Here is a 14,264-nt window from a genome sequence, read left to right on the forward strand (position 1 = left end):
AATAAATAAAACGTATTATTGTTTTCTTTAATCAGAAAAGTTAGGGGGGGGCTCCCGAGTAGCGTAGCGATCTAAGGCACTGCATCACAGTGCCAGAGGCATTACTACAGACCCGGGTTCATTCCCTTACAGATAATTATTTGTGTGATGTACAGAGATGAGGTATTCATTCAAAAGTCATGTTAAACACTGTTATTGCACACTGTTAGTGCACCCACTCCCACTCCCTCTCTAAGGATGACTTTGTCAACCATTTTAAAAAGAAGGATGACAACATCCGCTCCACATTCACTCAGCCTATTAAGTCCACTGGTCTCACTCGCACATCGCAGCCCACTGGGGGCCCGAAAGCAAGGAGTGGCAACTTCCGGAGAGGAGCTGAGGTAGCCATATTTCAGTTTCTGTAATTTCACTACAACATGACAGGATGGTGCTAAACAAAATGTGCGTTTGTTGACAATTTTGTTTAATTCATGTTTCCATTTCCTGAGACGGGCTGTTGCTTCAGGATACCAAATGACAGCAGTTATCTTTAGTCCTAGCAAGAATGTCATGAATGTGGATGAGGTCCAAAGAAAGGGCTATGCAATAGCCAACACTCCCACACGGCTGGTGTTAAGAAGCCCTCATAATGCAGAGGAGACATACCTCCAGAATGTAAGCTGACCTCCATGAACTGGGTCATGTTCAGTAGAGCAAACATTTGGAAACGGTGGCCCTACCTGAACTCTGCAACATATTGTTAATACGGTGTGCCCTACTGAACACGGCCCTGGTGTGGTTGCCCCCTGAACAGGTAGCTGGGGTTCCGATGCGGGTGCTCTCAACCTCAACCTTCTTTGAGCAGAAGTGGCTGGTTACTCGAGTAGATGCCACGGCTGTTTGTCCAACACCAGGTTGAGTGTGAAATAATTTAAGATCCTATAAGCCCAGTTCTTAATTGGCTCCAGACAAGACATTCATGTAGTGTTCAGTTGGGAAAATGTTTTGGGGTGAACTTTTTCCAAATAATGGCACAGTTTTCAGTTGCAAATGTTCTGTTTTGATGTGCACTTGGCTTCTTGTTTCACTGCAGGGGCAGTGGCCTTTACTCCAGAAGTGATCACCTGGTACATGCCCAAGCACATAGACCCACTTTTCTCCTCTGATGCCTTCACCATGTTGGAGGTGTACATGGGAATTGACGCTAAGAGGCTGAACACTGAGGAAATGGCTGCCAGAAACTACTCGGTTTTAGTCACAGAGGCTCATATTATTGTTGAAATTCCGGTGGGGGCGGTTGGCGGCTATTTCAAGGTCAGCATTGGATGAGTAAAATGTTCCTGTTTCATTTCTAAATCTAATTTGTAGAGCCCTTTTTACTACAGCAGTTGTCAGTGCTTTGCAGTAACCCTTTGCTATCTCTCATGGGTAAACTCCTAGAAACGTTGTCTTGTGTAAAATGTTTCTTATTGAGCAATTGTTTGCTTAACCAGGCTAATATACAATGGTTTGCAAAATTGAGAATTTTGCATAAAATTACACTTAAACATGCTCTACCTCTTGTCTTTGCAGTTTGTCCTTTAGCCGCTTGAAATTTCAGACCAAATATCCACACTAAAGTATTGTTTACCTGACTTTTTAGGGAGCCGGTAGCTTTGCCACTGTCAACTGAATGCAAGCAACACTCGGCTGCTGTTTACATATTGCGCAAGTGTTTACTTTGCGTGTCAGTTGCTTTGAAAATGCACACTGCCAGAAATGCAAGTTGACAACCATACACCTACCAGCTCTCTAAAGTCTGGTAACCAATACTTTCCTTTGGATATTGTGTCTTAAATTACGAGCGGCAAAAAGACAAGTGGTAGAATAATTGTATTTAACATTCTGGCTTATAAGGAACATTTACCTGTCTCGTCTCCCTTACAGAGCCATATTCAGGATGACCAGTACTTTGTCACTTACACCATTGAGCCCATGCCTCTTCCCTATCACAACACCTCCGATGGCCAGGCCTCCACAAGTTCGCAACTGAGTCGGGTTTAGTTAAATAGTGCCTATGGTAATTTGGGATGCCTGGGTTGTTCATTAGGCACAAAACAGAAGAAAATGTACTGAAACGGGGAGGCAATACCCGGACTTATCCAATAACAAATGTCAATTTTCAACTTCCATTGTACCGCATTGCACAATGTTTTCCTTTGTTTGCCATTGAACAGACACACCCTTAGACACAGTTCCTGAGCAGGCAGTGTTTGTGCTTGAGTTGGGGACCTTCAACCTTGATGTGGAACACACCTTGATGTGGAACACACTTGATGTGGAACACACACACAGCTGAACATCACCTTTCCCACCATGGAACTGTTGTAGAGTGCAACGCCAGAGGCTTCAATGTTCAGGAGCAGAGATCCCCGGACAACACCTTGAAGACCTTCAGGATGGAGTTGCCCTTCTCAGACCCGGTTGTCTTTAAAGAGGTGTGTTTCTGTTAAATGCAAAGCCACACGCAGTGATTTGTACATGCCCTAATAAGCCACCAACAAAATATAAATAATGGCACAAATGTACTTTGTATCCCTCATTTACTCAAGTGTTTCCATTATTTTGGCAGTTGTATGCATTCACTTGCCAATAGTGCTTGATTTAGAGGAATGAGGGCAACATTACTTTAAGTACACTGCTCAAAAAAATAAAGGGAACACTTAAACAACACAATGTAACGCCAAGTCAATCACACTTCTGTGAAATCAAACTGTCCACTTAGGAAGCAACACTGATGGACAATAAATTCCACATGCTGTTGTGCAAATGGAATATACAACAGGTGGAAATTATAGGCAATTAGCAAGACACACCCAATAAAGGAGTGGTTCTGCAGGTGGTGACTACAGACCACTTCTCAGTTCCTATGCTTCCTGGCTGATGTTTTGGTCACTTTTGAATGCTGGCGGTGCTTTCACTCTAGTGGTAGCATGAGACGGAGTCTACAACCCACACAAGTGGCTCAGGTAGTGCAGCTCATCCAGGATGGCACATCAATGCAAGCTGTGGCAAGAAGGTTTGCTGTGTCAGCGCAGTGTCCAGAGCATGGAGGCGCTACCAGGAGACAGGCCAGTACATCAGGAGACGTGGAGCAGGTCGTAGGAGGGCAACAACCCAGCAGCAGGACCGCTACCTCCGCCTTTGTGCAAAATGACCTCCAGCAGGCCACAAATGTGCATGTGTCTGCTCAAACGGTCAGAAACAGACTCCATGAAGGTGGTATGAGGGCCTGACGTCCACAGGTGGGGGTCGTGCTTACAGCCCAACACCGTGCAGGACGTTTGGCATTTGCCAGAGAACATCAAGATTGGCAAATTCGCCACTGGCGCCCTGTGCTCTTCACAGATGAAAGCAGGTTCACACTGAGCACATGTGACAGATGTGACAGTCTGGAGACGCCGTGGAGAACGTTCTGCTGCCTGCAACATCCTCCAGCATGACCGGTTTGGCGGTGGGTCAGTCATGGTGTGGGGTGGCATTTCTTTGGGGGGGGCGCACAGCCCTCCATGTGCTCACCAGAGGTAGCCTGACTGCCATTAGGTACCGAGATGAGATCCTCAGGCCCCTTGTGAGACCATAAGCAATGCTAGACCTCATGTGGCTGGAAGAGGAAGGCATTGATGCTATGGACTGGCCCGCCCGTTCCCCAGACCTGAATCCAATTGAGCACATCTGGGACATCATGTCTCGCTCCATCCACCATAACAGACTGTCCAGGAGTTGGCGGATGCTTTAGTCTGGGAGGAGATCCCTCAGGAGACCATCCGCCACCTCATCAGGAGCATGCCCAGGTGTTGTGGTGAGGTCATACAGGCACCTGGAGGCCACACACACTACTGAGCCTCATTTTGACTTGTTTTAAGGACATTACATCAGCCAGTTGGATCAGCCTGTAGTGTGGTTTTCCACTTTCATTTTGAGTGATTCCAAATCCAGACCTCCATGGGTTGATAAATTTGATTTCCATTGATAATTTTTGTGTGATTTTTTTGTCAGCACATTCAACTATGTAAAGAAAAGTATTTAATAAGAATATTTCATTCATTCAGATCTAGGATGTGTTATTTTAGTGTTCCCTTTATTTTTTTGAGCAGTGTATATAGTTTGTTTTAATAGTCCCCATATGTACTTAGTTGTCAGTTGATGTTGAATAAGGTTCTGTTACAACAATGCTATCAATTGACCAATGCTTTTAACTTCACTAGAAAGAAGGGCGGAACAAGGTGTCACAACCTTCACTCTTCAGCTGATCTACGGCCTGGTCATCTTTCCAGAGTATTTTTTTATTTTATTTTACCTTTATTTAACCAGGTAGGCAAGTTGAGAACAAGTTCTCATTTACAATTGCGACCTGGCCAAGATAAAGCAAAGCAGTTCGACAGATACAACGACACAGAGTTACACATGGAGTAAAACAAACATACAGTCAATAATACAGTATAAACAAGTCTATATACAATGTGAGCAAATGAGGTGAGAAGGGAGGTAAAGGCAAAAAAGGCCATGGTGGCAAAGTAAATACAATATAGCAAGTAAAACACTGGAATGGTAGTTTTGCAATGGAAGAATGTGCAAAGTAGAAATAAAAATAATGGGGTGCAAAGGAGCAAAATAAATAAATAAATAAAAATTAAATACAGTTGGGAAAGAGGTAGTTGTTTGGGCTAAATTATAGGTGGGCTATGTACAGGTGCAGTAATCTGTGAGCTGCTCTGACAGTTGGTGCTTAAAGCTAGTGAGGGAGATAAGTGTTTCCAGTTTCAGAGATTTTTGTAGTTCGTTCCAGTCATTGGCAGCAGAGAACTGGAAGGAGAGGCGGCCAAAGAAAGAATTGGTTTTGGGGGTGACTAGAGAGATATACCTGCTGGAGCGTGTGCTACAGGTGGGAGATGCTATGGTGACCAGCGAGCTGAGATAAGGGGGACTTTACCTAGCAGGGTCTTGTAGATGACATGGAGCCAGTGGGTTTGGCGACGAGTATGAAGCGAGGGCCAGCCAACGAGAGCGTACAGGTCGCAATGGTGGGTAGTATATGGGGCTTTGGTGATAAAACGGATTGCACTGTGATAGACTGCATCCAATTTGTTGAGTAGGGTATTGGAGGCTATTTTGTAAATGACATCGCCAAAGTCGAGGACTGGTAGGATGGTCAGTTTTACAAGGGTATGTTTGGCAGCATGAGTGAAGGATGCTTTGTTGCGAAATAGGAAGCCAATTCTAGATTTAACTTTGGATTGGAGATGTTTGATATGGGTCTGGAAGGAGAGTTTACAGTCTAACCAGACACCTAAGTATTTGTAGTTGTCCGCGTATTCTAAGTCAGAGCCGTCCAGAGTAGTGATGTTGGACAGGCTGGTAGGTGCAGGTAGCGATCGGTTGAAGAGCATGCATTTAGTTTTACTTGTATTTAAGAGCAATTGGAGGCCACGGAAGGAGAGTTGTATGGCATTGAAGCTTGCCTGGAGGGTTGTTAACACAGTGTCCAAAGAAGGGCCGGAAGTATACAGAATGGTGTCGTCTGCGTAGAGGTGGATCAGGGATTCACCAGCAGCAAGAGCGACCTCATTGATGTATACAGAGAAGAGAGTCGGTCCAAGAATTGAACCCTGTGGCACCCCCATAGAGACTGCCAGAGGTCCGGACAGCAGACCCTCCGATTTGACACACTGAACTCTATCAGAGAAGTAGTTGGTGAACCAGGCGAGGCAATTATTTGAGAAACCAAGGCTGTCGAGTCTGCCGATGAGGATGTGGTGATTGACAGAGTCGAAAGCCTTGGCCAGATCAATGAATACGGCTGCACAGTAATGTTTCTTATCGATGGCGGTTAAGATATCGTTTAGGACCTTGAGCGTGGCTGAGGTGCACCCATGACCAGCTCTGAAACCAGATTGCATAGCAGAGAAGGTATGGTGAGATTCGAAATGGTCGGTAATCTGTTTGTTGACTTGGCTTTCGAAGACCTTAGAAAGGCACGGTAGGATAGATATAGGTCTGTAGCAGTTTGGGTCAAGAGTGTCCCCCCTTTGAAGAGGGGGATGACCGCAGCTGCTTTCCAATCTTTGGGAATCTCAGACGACACGAAAGAGAGGTTGAACAGGCTAGTAATAGGGGTGGCAACAATTTCGGCAGATAATTTTAGAAAGAAAGGGTCCAGATTGTCTAGCCCGGCTGATTTGTAGGGGTCCAGATTTTGCAGCTCTTTCAGAACATCAGCTGAATGGATTTGGGAGAAGGAGAAATGGGGAAGGCTTGGGCGAGTTGCTGTTGGGGGTGCAGTGCTGTTGTCCGGGGTAGGAGTAGCCAGGTGGAAAGCATGGCCAGCCGTAGAAAAATGCTTATTGAAATTCTCAATTATGGTGGATTTATCATTGGTGACAGTGTTTCCTATCTTCAGTGCAGTGGGCAGCTGGGAGGAGGTGTTCTTATTCTCCATGGACTTTACAGTGTCCCAGAACTTTTTGAGTTAGTGTTGCAGGAAGCAAATTTCTGCTTGAAAAAGCTAGCCTTGGCTTTTCTAACTGCCTGTGTATAATGGTTTCTATCTTCCCTGAACAGCTGCATATCACGGGGCTGTTCGATGCTAATGCAGAACGCCATAGGATGTTTTTGTGTTGGTTAAGGGCAGTCAGGTCTGGGGAGAACCAAGGGCTATATCTGTTCCTGGTTCTAAATTTCTTGAATGGGGCATGTTTATTTAAGATGGTTAGGAAGGCATTTTAAAAAAAAATATCCAGGCATCCTCTACTGACGGGATGAGATCAATATCCTTCCAGGATACCCCGGCCAGGTCGATTAGAAAGGCCTGCTCGCAGAAGTGTTTCAGGGAGCGTTTTACAGTGATGAGTGGAGGTCGTTTGACCGCTGACCCATTACGGATGCAGGCAATGAGGCAGTGATCGCTGAGATCTTGGTTGAAGACAGCAGAGGTGTATTTAGAGGGGAAGTTGGTTAGGATGATATCTATGAGGGTGCCCGTGTTTAAGGCTTTGGGGAGGTACCTGGTAGGTTCATTGATAATTTGTGTGAGATTGAGGGCATCAAGTTTAGATTGTAGGATGGCTGGGGTGTTAAGCATGTTCCAGTTTAGGTCACCTAGCAGCACGAACTCTGAAGATAGATGGGGGGCAATCAGTTCACATATGGTGTCCAGAGCACAGCTGGGGGCAGAGGGTGGTCTATAGCAGGTGGCAACGGTGAGAGACTTGTTTTTAGAGAGGTGGATTTTTAAAAGTAGAAGTTCAAATTGTTTGGGTACAGACCTGGATAGTAGGACAGAACTCTGCAGGCTATCTTTGCAGTAGATTGCAACACCGCCCCCTTTGGCAGTTCTATCTTGTCTGAAAATGTTGTAGTTTGGAATTAAAATTTCTGAATTTTTGGTGGTCTTCCTAAGCCAGGATTCAGACACAGCTAGAACATCCGGGTTGGCTGAGTATGCTAAAGCAGTGAATAGAACAAACTTAGGGAGGAGGCTTCTAATGTTAACATGCATGAAACCAAGGCTATTACGGTCACAGAAGTCATCAAAAGAGAGCGCCTGGGGAATAGGAGTGGAGCTAGGCACTGCAGGGCCTGGATTCACCTCTACATCGCCAGAGGAACATAGGAGGAGTAGAATAAGGGTACGGCTAAAAGCTATGAGAATTGGTCGTCTAGAACGTCTGGAACATAGAGTAAAAGGAGGTTTCTGGGGGCGATAAAATAGCATCAAGGTATAATGTACAGACAAATGTATGGTAGGATGTGAATACAGTGGAGGTAAACCTAGGTATTGAGTGATGAAGAGAGAGATATTGTCTCTAGAAACATCATTGAAACCAGGAGATGTCATTGCATGTGTGGGTGGTGGAACTAATAGGTTGGATAAGGTATAGTGAGCAGGACTAGAGGCTCTACAGTGAAATAAGCCAATAAACACTAACCAGAACAGCAATGGACAAGACATATTGACATTAAGGAGAGGCATGCTTAGTCGAGTGATCAAAAGGGTCCGGTGAGTGGAGAGGTTGGTTGGTGATTTAGACAGCTAGCCAGGCCATCGGTAGCAAGCTAGCATAGGATGGAGGTCTGTTGTTAGCCACCTCTTGCGTTCTGTCAGTAGATTAGTGGGGTTCCGTGTGGTAGAGGGGATTAATCCAAATCACACAACAACAAAAATAAAAACAATAGATATAGTTATAGATGCCCAAGAAGAAAACATAATAATAATAAAAATAAATAAATTGTCCGATTGTCTATTCAGATAGCAGCCGGTAAGATAGCTAACGGTTAGCAGGCCGCAGATGGGCGTTCAGGTAACGTCGCGACGGAGGAGCCAGCCGGATCTCCTTCGGGTAGATAACGTCGGCAGTCCAGTTATGAAGGCCCGGTGGGGCTCCGCGTAGGCAGTAGAACGGGTCCGGATAGGTGACTGCAGCCCAGGAGTGATTGATGGAACTCAGGAGTGATTGACGGAGCTGGCTAGCTCCGGAATAATTGATGTTTGCTCCGGAATCGACGAAGGCCGATAGTCACACGGATAGCAGCTAGCTAGCTGTGAGATCCGGGTATGAATGTCCAGAGAGCAGTCGAAATCCAGGGACATGGAGAGAAATTGGTCCGGTATGTTCCGTTCCGTTCCGAGCCGCTGCTGCGCCGTACAGAACTGGCGATAGATTTTCGAGCTAAAGGATAGCTGATGACCACAAACCGTGGTTAGCTGAATACTAACGATTTGCCAGTAAAGGAGCTAACTAGCTTCTGGATTAGCTTCTGGCTAGTTTCAGGCTAGCTTCTTGGAGGATTACAGATTTGAGGTAAATAATACTTTTTTATAAATATAAATTGGTGAGGCGGGTTGCAGGAGAGTGTTTTGAAGATGAGTTGATGGAAAATAAAAATGAAATGTATGTGAAAAAAAGTTGTAAATATATATATATACAGGACACAACAAGACGAGGACAAAAGACGTCTGACGCTGTACTGCTGGACATTGGTATGTCTCTGGACTACGCCAAACTACTGTTGAATGGTTTCCTCTCGTTAACGATTGCTCTGAAAGGAAATTGGCAGTGAAAGCCCAACTAGCCATACAGTAGGTTTTTCCTATGCGGTCTCTCTACAAAGAAAATGTTAAGCTTTATAGTATTTGGACCCAGTTGTCTTGTTCCTGATTTGCCAGGATCATGTTTATTCAGGCCCACCATTGCAAAACAAGGGTTTTTTCTTGGACAAGTTCAAGTAGTACCTCCCTATTTTTTGTGCTTAAACCTCTTGGAACTCTGGGGGCGGTATTTCATTTTTGGATAAAAAACGTTCACGTTTTAAACGGGATATTTTGTCACGACAAGATGCTCGACTATGCATATAATTGACAGCTTTGGATAGAAAACACTCTAACGTTTCCAAAACTGCAAAGATATTGTCTGTGAGTGCAACAGAACTGATGTTACAGGCGAAACCCAGATAAAAATCCAATCAGGAAGTGTCCCATATTTTGAAAGCGCTGCATGCCAAAGACTCCTTACATGGCTGTGAATGGGCTACGAATGAGCTTACGCTTTCTTTGTATTCCCCAAGGTGTCTACAGCATTGTGGCGTCTTTTTACGCATTTATGTTGAAGAATAGCCGTAAGGAACCACATTGAGCAAGTGGTCACATGATGATGACTCCCGCAGAAAATCTTGCGTAAAGTACAGCGGTAGCCATTATTCCAATCGCTTCTAATGAGAAACCAATTTTCCCGGTGGATATATTATCGAAAAGATATGTGAAAAACACCTTTGAGGACTGATTCTAAACAACGTTTGCCATGTTTCTGTCGATTATTATGGAGCTCATTTGGAAAAAAGTTTGGCGTTGTAGTGACTGCATTTTCTGATCGATTTCTCAGCCAAACGTGAAGAACAAACGGAGCTATTTCGCCTACAAAAATAACCTTTTTGGAAAAAAGGAACATTTGCTATCTAACTGGGAGTCTCCTGAGTGAAAACATCCGAAGTTCTTCAAAGGTAAATTATTTAATTTGATTGCTTTTCTTATTTTCGTGAAAATGTTGCCTGCTGCTAGCAGGGCATAATGCTATGCTAGGCTATGATAAACTTACACAAATGCATGTCTAGCGTTGGCTGTAAGCATATTTTGAAAATCTGAGATGACAGTGTGATTAACAAAAGGCTAAGCTGTGTCTCAATATATTTCATTTGTGATTTTCATGAATAGGAAGATTTATGTCCGTTGCGTTATGCTAATTAGTGTCAGATGATGATGATAACGGGCCCGTTCACGGGCTGGGAGTCACTACAGGTTAATGAACACAACCCTGTTTGTCCTTGTAGTGCCACCCTCAGTCACTGGCAACTGTGATCAGGAGAACTTCCACATCACTGTGGACTACAGGAACCAAGAGCCCTTTTTCGTGGTCTTGGTTGGCAAGCGGCTGCTTTACCATGAGCTTGCTCAACAGTATTTAACAGAGGGCTACGCAGACGTCACCATCACGTTGCCCTTCTCTTCGCCGGATGCAGTGTTTGAGGTACGACGCTCTCCCAAAACATGTTAACCTAAATTGCTGCAGCTAGCTTCGCTTTCCTGACCTTGTATACATGCATACAATATTGGACTAATGAACTCTCCCATTGGTTCCCAGTCGGTTCACTCGTCCTCTGTCAGGAGCAGACTGGATGTGGCTCTGTTGAATCCTTACAACAACATGACCATCAAATACTTTTCCCTGGCTTGCAGCTTCCTCAAAACGCTGACTGGTTGGTTCTCAAACAATTACTTCCGATAAATAGTCGTTTGACATGGTTACCAAACCTGGGTTCCTTGCAAATACTGTGAGTCTAATAGTAGTGCCAGATGGGCATGGTTTGCACTTTTGGTGCTATTCCATTGGTTCTACTGTGCTCAATTAAGTGTAACAAATACAGAACCCAGGTCTGGCTACCTGTCTTTTGCTCCCCCACCTCCAAGAGTGTTTCTCTAACGGAACGATGACTGCGCTGGCGGTGAAGGTGGAGTCTGCTCCCGGTCTGAACCCCGGTCAGCTGACCCTGAGCGACGACCAGGAAGGTAAAATGACTATTACCCTGAGGTGATGGGTACTGTGTATTTACGGACTGTTTGCTTCTGCAGGCTGTAATAAGCAATTCCCCTCGACTACATAGTTTATCAACAATGTCATGCTGTATGAGAACGAAATCTCCTTGCCAGATGAACTTGAGGTGAAGCTGAATGCAACAACGTCTTCAGAGGAGGAATATCAGTAAGTGTATTACGCTTCACAATTGTAGCTATTAGCTTTTATAGGGTTTTTTTTCCTTCACCAATTGCTCAATACTTTGTATACAGGGAAAATGTACCTCTACTACCAGTGTGTCCACTCCACTGCTTGAAGTTGCCTACATCCCTCTTTTTAGGTTAAAGGTTTCCTGCTACTACGTGGCCAACATCACTCGCACATTGGCCTTCCTTGACCAGGCCGCGTGACAACGAGCCTTTTGCCGAGACTGGGATGGGTTGACTAATGGTCAGAATGAGACTCGCTCAGGGTAACCGTGCACAAATTCAGAATTTCAACTTGACCCCTAGCCTCTAAAAGAATCTTGGAAGGTCTCCTTTACAAAACCATTCCCAAAAATGTAAGCCTTATGATATATTACTCTTGCGTTCTGAGATCTACAGGTGTGGCTATGGAGTAACGGTGAGGAGCTGATTTGGGGGGGTAGTGTTGGCTATAAATGGCTTGTGTTCATCGGGGCACAACAGGATATGATAAACAAATGTTTCTTAATGGACAAGTTCAGATGGTGCCCACTGAACACGGCCCCCGGTTGTCTTGTTCTGTGTTCCAGTGCTTGACCACTGCTGGGCCACCCTCAACGAGGACCGTGGCTCACGACCGCGGTGGAATCTCATCATTAATGGGTAACATGTTATTTTGGGCCTAAACAAGTGTTATTCCACAGGTGTGGTTCCTGAGTAATTAGCAACCTATCATGCTTGGCAGGCCATTTACTTTGGCTACTGTGGCTATGCCCCATCCATAGGTCCTGAGTGGTCACAATGCTTCAAAACGATGTGAGCCGTGTGCGGTCTGTCACCAGATCTCCACCCAATTTAACACTTATGGGAGATTCTGGCACGTACGATCACATGCTTGTTAAAAATAAAATCAAATTTTATTTGTCACATACACATGGTTAGCAGATGTTAATGCGAGTGTAGCGAAATGCTTGTGCTTCTAGTTCCGACAATGCAGTAATAACCAACAAGTAATCTAACTTAAAATTCCAAAACTACTGTCTTATACACAGTGTAAGGGGATAAAGAATATGTACATAAGGATATATGAATGAGTGATGGTACAGAGCAGCATAGGCAAGATACAGTAGCTGATATCGAGTACAGTATATACATATGAGATGAGTATGTAAACAAAGTGGCATAGTTAAAGTGGCTAGTGATACATGTATTACATAAGGATGCAGTCGATGATATAGAGTACAGTATATACGTATGCATATGAGATGAATAATGTAGGGTAAGTAACATTATATAAGGTAACATTGTTTATATATTTACATCATTTCCCATCAATTCCCATTATTAAAGTGGCTGGAGTTGAGTCAGTGTCATTGTCAGTGTGTTGGCAGCAGCCACTCAATTGTTAGTGGTGGCTGTAACAGTCTGATGGCCTTGAGATAGAAGCTGTTTTTCAGTCTCTCGGTCCCAGCTTTGATGCACCTGTACTGACCTCGCCTTCTAGATGATAGCGGGGTGAACAGGCAGTGGCTCGGGTGGTTGATGTCCTTGATGATCTTTATGGCCTTCCTGTAACATCGGGTGGTGTAGGTGTCCTGGAGGGCAGGTAGTTTGCCCCGGTGATGCGTTGTGCAGACCTCACTACCCTCTGGAGAGCCTTACGGTTGAGGGCGGAGCAGTTGCCGTACCAGGCGGTGATACAGCCCGCCAGGATGCTCTCGATTGTGCATCTGTAGAAGTTTGTGAGTGCTTTTGGTGACAAGCTGAATTTCTTCAGCCTCCTGAGGTTGAAGAGGCGCTGCTGCGCCTTCTTCACGATGCTGTCTGTGTGAGTGGACCAATTCAGTTTGTCTGTGATGTGTATGCCGAGGAACTTAAAACTTGCTACCCTCTCCACTACTGTTCCATCGATGTGGATAGGGGGTGTTCCCTCTGCTGTTTCCTGAAGTCCACAATCATCTCCTTAGTTTTGTTGACGTTGAGTGTGAGGTTATTTTCCTGACACCACACTCCGAGGGCCCTCACCTCCTCCCTGTAGGCCGTCTCGTCGTTGTTGGTAATCAAGCCTACCACTGTTGTGTCGTCCGCAAACTTGATGATTGAGTTGGAGCGTGCGTTCGTGGATGAACAGGAGTCTGTACTCCCTGAGAGGGCTCAGAACGCACCCTTGTGGGGCCCCAGTGTTGAGGATCAGCGGGGAGGAGATGTTGTTACCTACCCTCAACACCTGGGGGCGGCCCGTCAGGAAGTCCAGTACCCAGTTGCACAGGGCGGGGTCGAGACCCAAGGTCTCAAGCTTGATGACGAGTTTGGAGGGTACTATGGTGTTAAATGCTGAGCTGTAGTCGATGAACAGCATTCTCACATAGGTATTCCTCTTGTCCCGATGGGTTAGGGCAGTGTGCAGTGTGGTTGAGATTGCATTGTCTGTGGACCTATTTGGGCAGTAAGCAAATTGGAGTGGGTCTAGGGTGTCAGGTAGGGTGGAGGTGAAATGGTCCTTGACTAGTCTCTCAAAGCACTTCATGATGACGGAAGTGAGTGCTACGGGGCGGTAGTCGTTTAGCTCAGTTACCTTAGCTTTCTTGGGAACAGGAACAATGGTGGCCCTCTTGAAGCATGTGGGAACAGCAGACTGGGATAGGGATTGATTGAATATGTCCGTAAACACACCAGCCAACTGGTCTGCGCATGCTCTGAGGGCGCGGCTGGGGATGCCGTCTGGGCCTGCAGCCTTGCGAGGGTTAACACGTTTAAATGTTTTACTCACCTCGGCTGCAGGGAAGGAGAGTCCGCATGTTTTGGTTGCGGGCCATGTCAGTGGCACTGTGTTGTCCTCAAAGCGGGCAAAAAAGTAATTTAGTCTGCCTGGGAGCAAGACATCCTGGTCCGTGACTGGGCTGGTTTTCTTTTTGTAATCTGTGATTGACTGTAGACCCTGCCACATACCTCTTGTGTCTGAGCCGTTGAATTGCGATTCTACTTTGTCTCT

The 14,264-nt window shown here is 45.4% G+C and overlaps 1 pseudogene; it reads left to right on the forward strand.

Annotated features, from left to right (window-relative positions):
- Positions 1 to 501: 501 nt before the first annotated feature.
- On the forward strand, positions 502 to 11,517 carry LOC112229301 (annotated as a pseudogene).
- Positions 11,518 to 14,264: the final 2,747 nt, after the last annotated feature.

This window comes from Oncorhynchus tshawytscha, linkage group LG31, assembly GCF_018296145.1.
Source record: "Oncorhynchus tshawytscha isolate Ot180627B linkage group LG31, Otsh_v2.0, whole genome shotgun sequence".
NCBI lineage: Eukaryota > Metazoa > Chordata > Actinopteri > Salmoniformes > Salmonidae > Oncorhynchus > Oncorhynchus tshawytscha.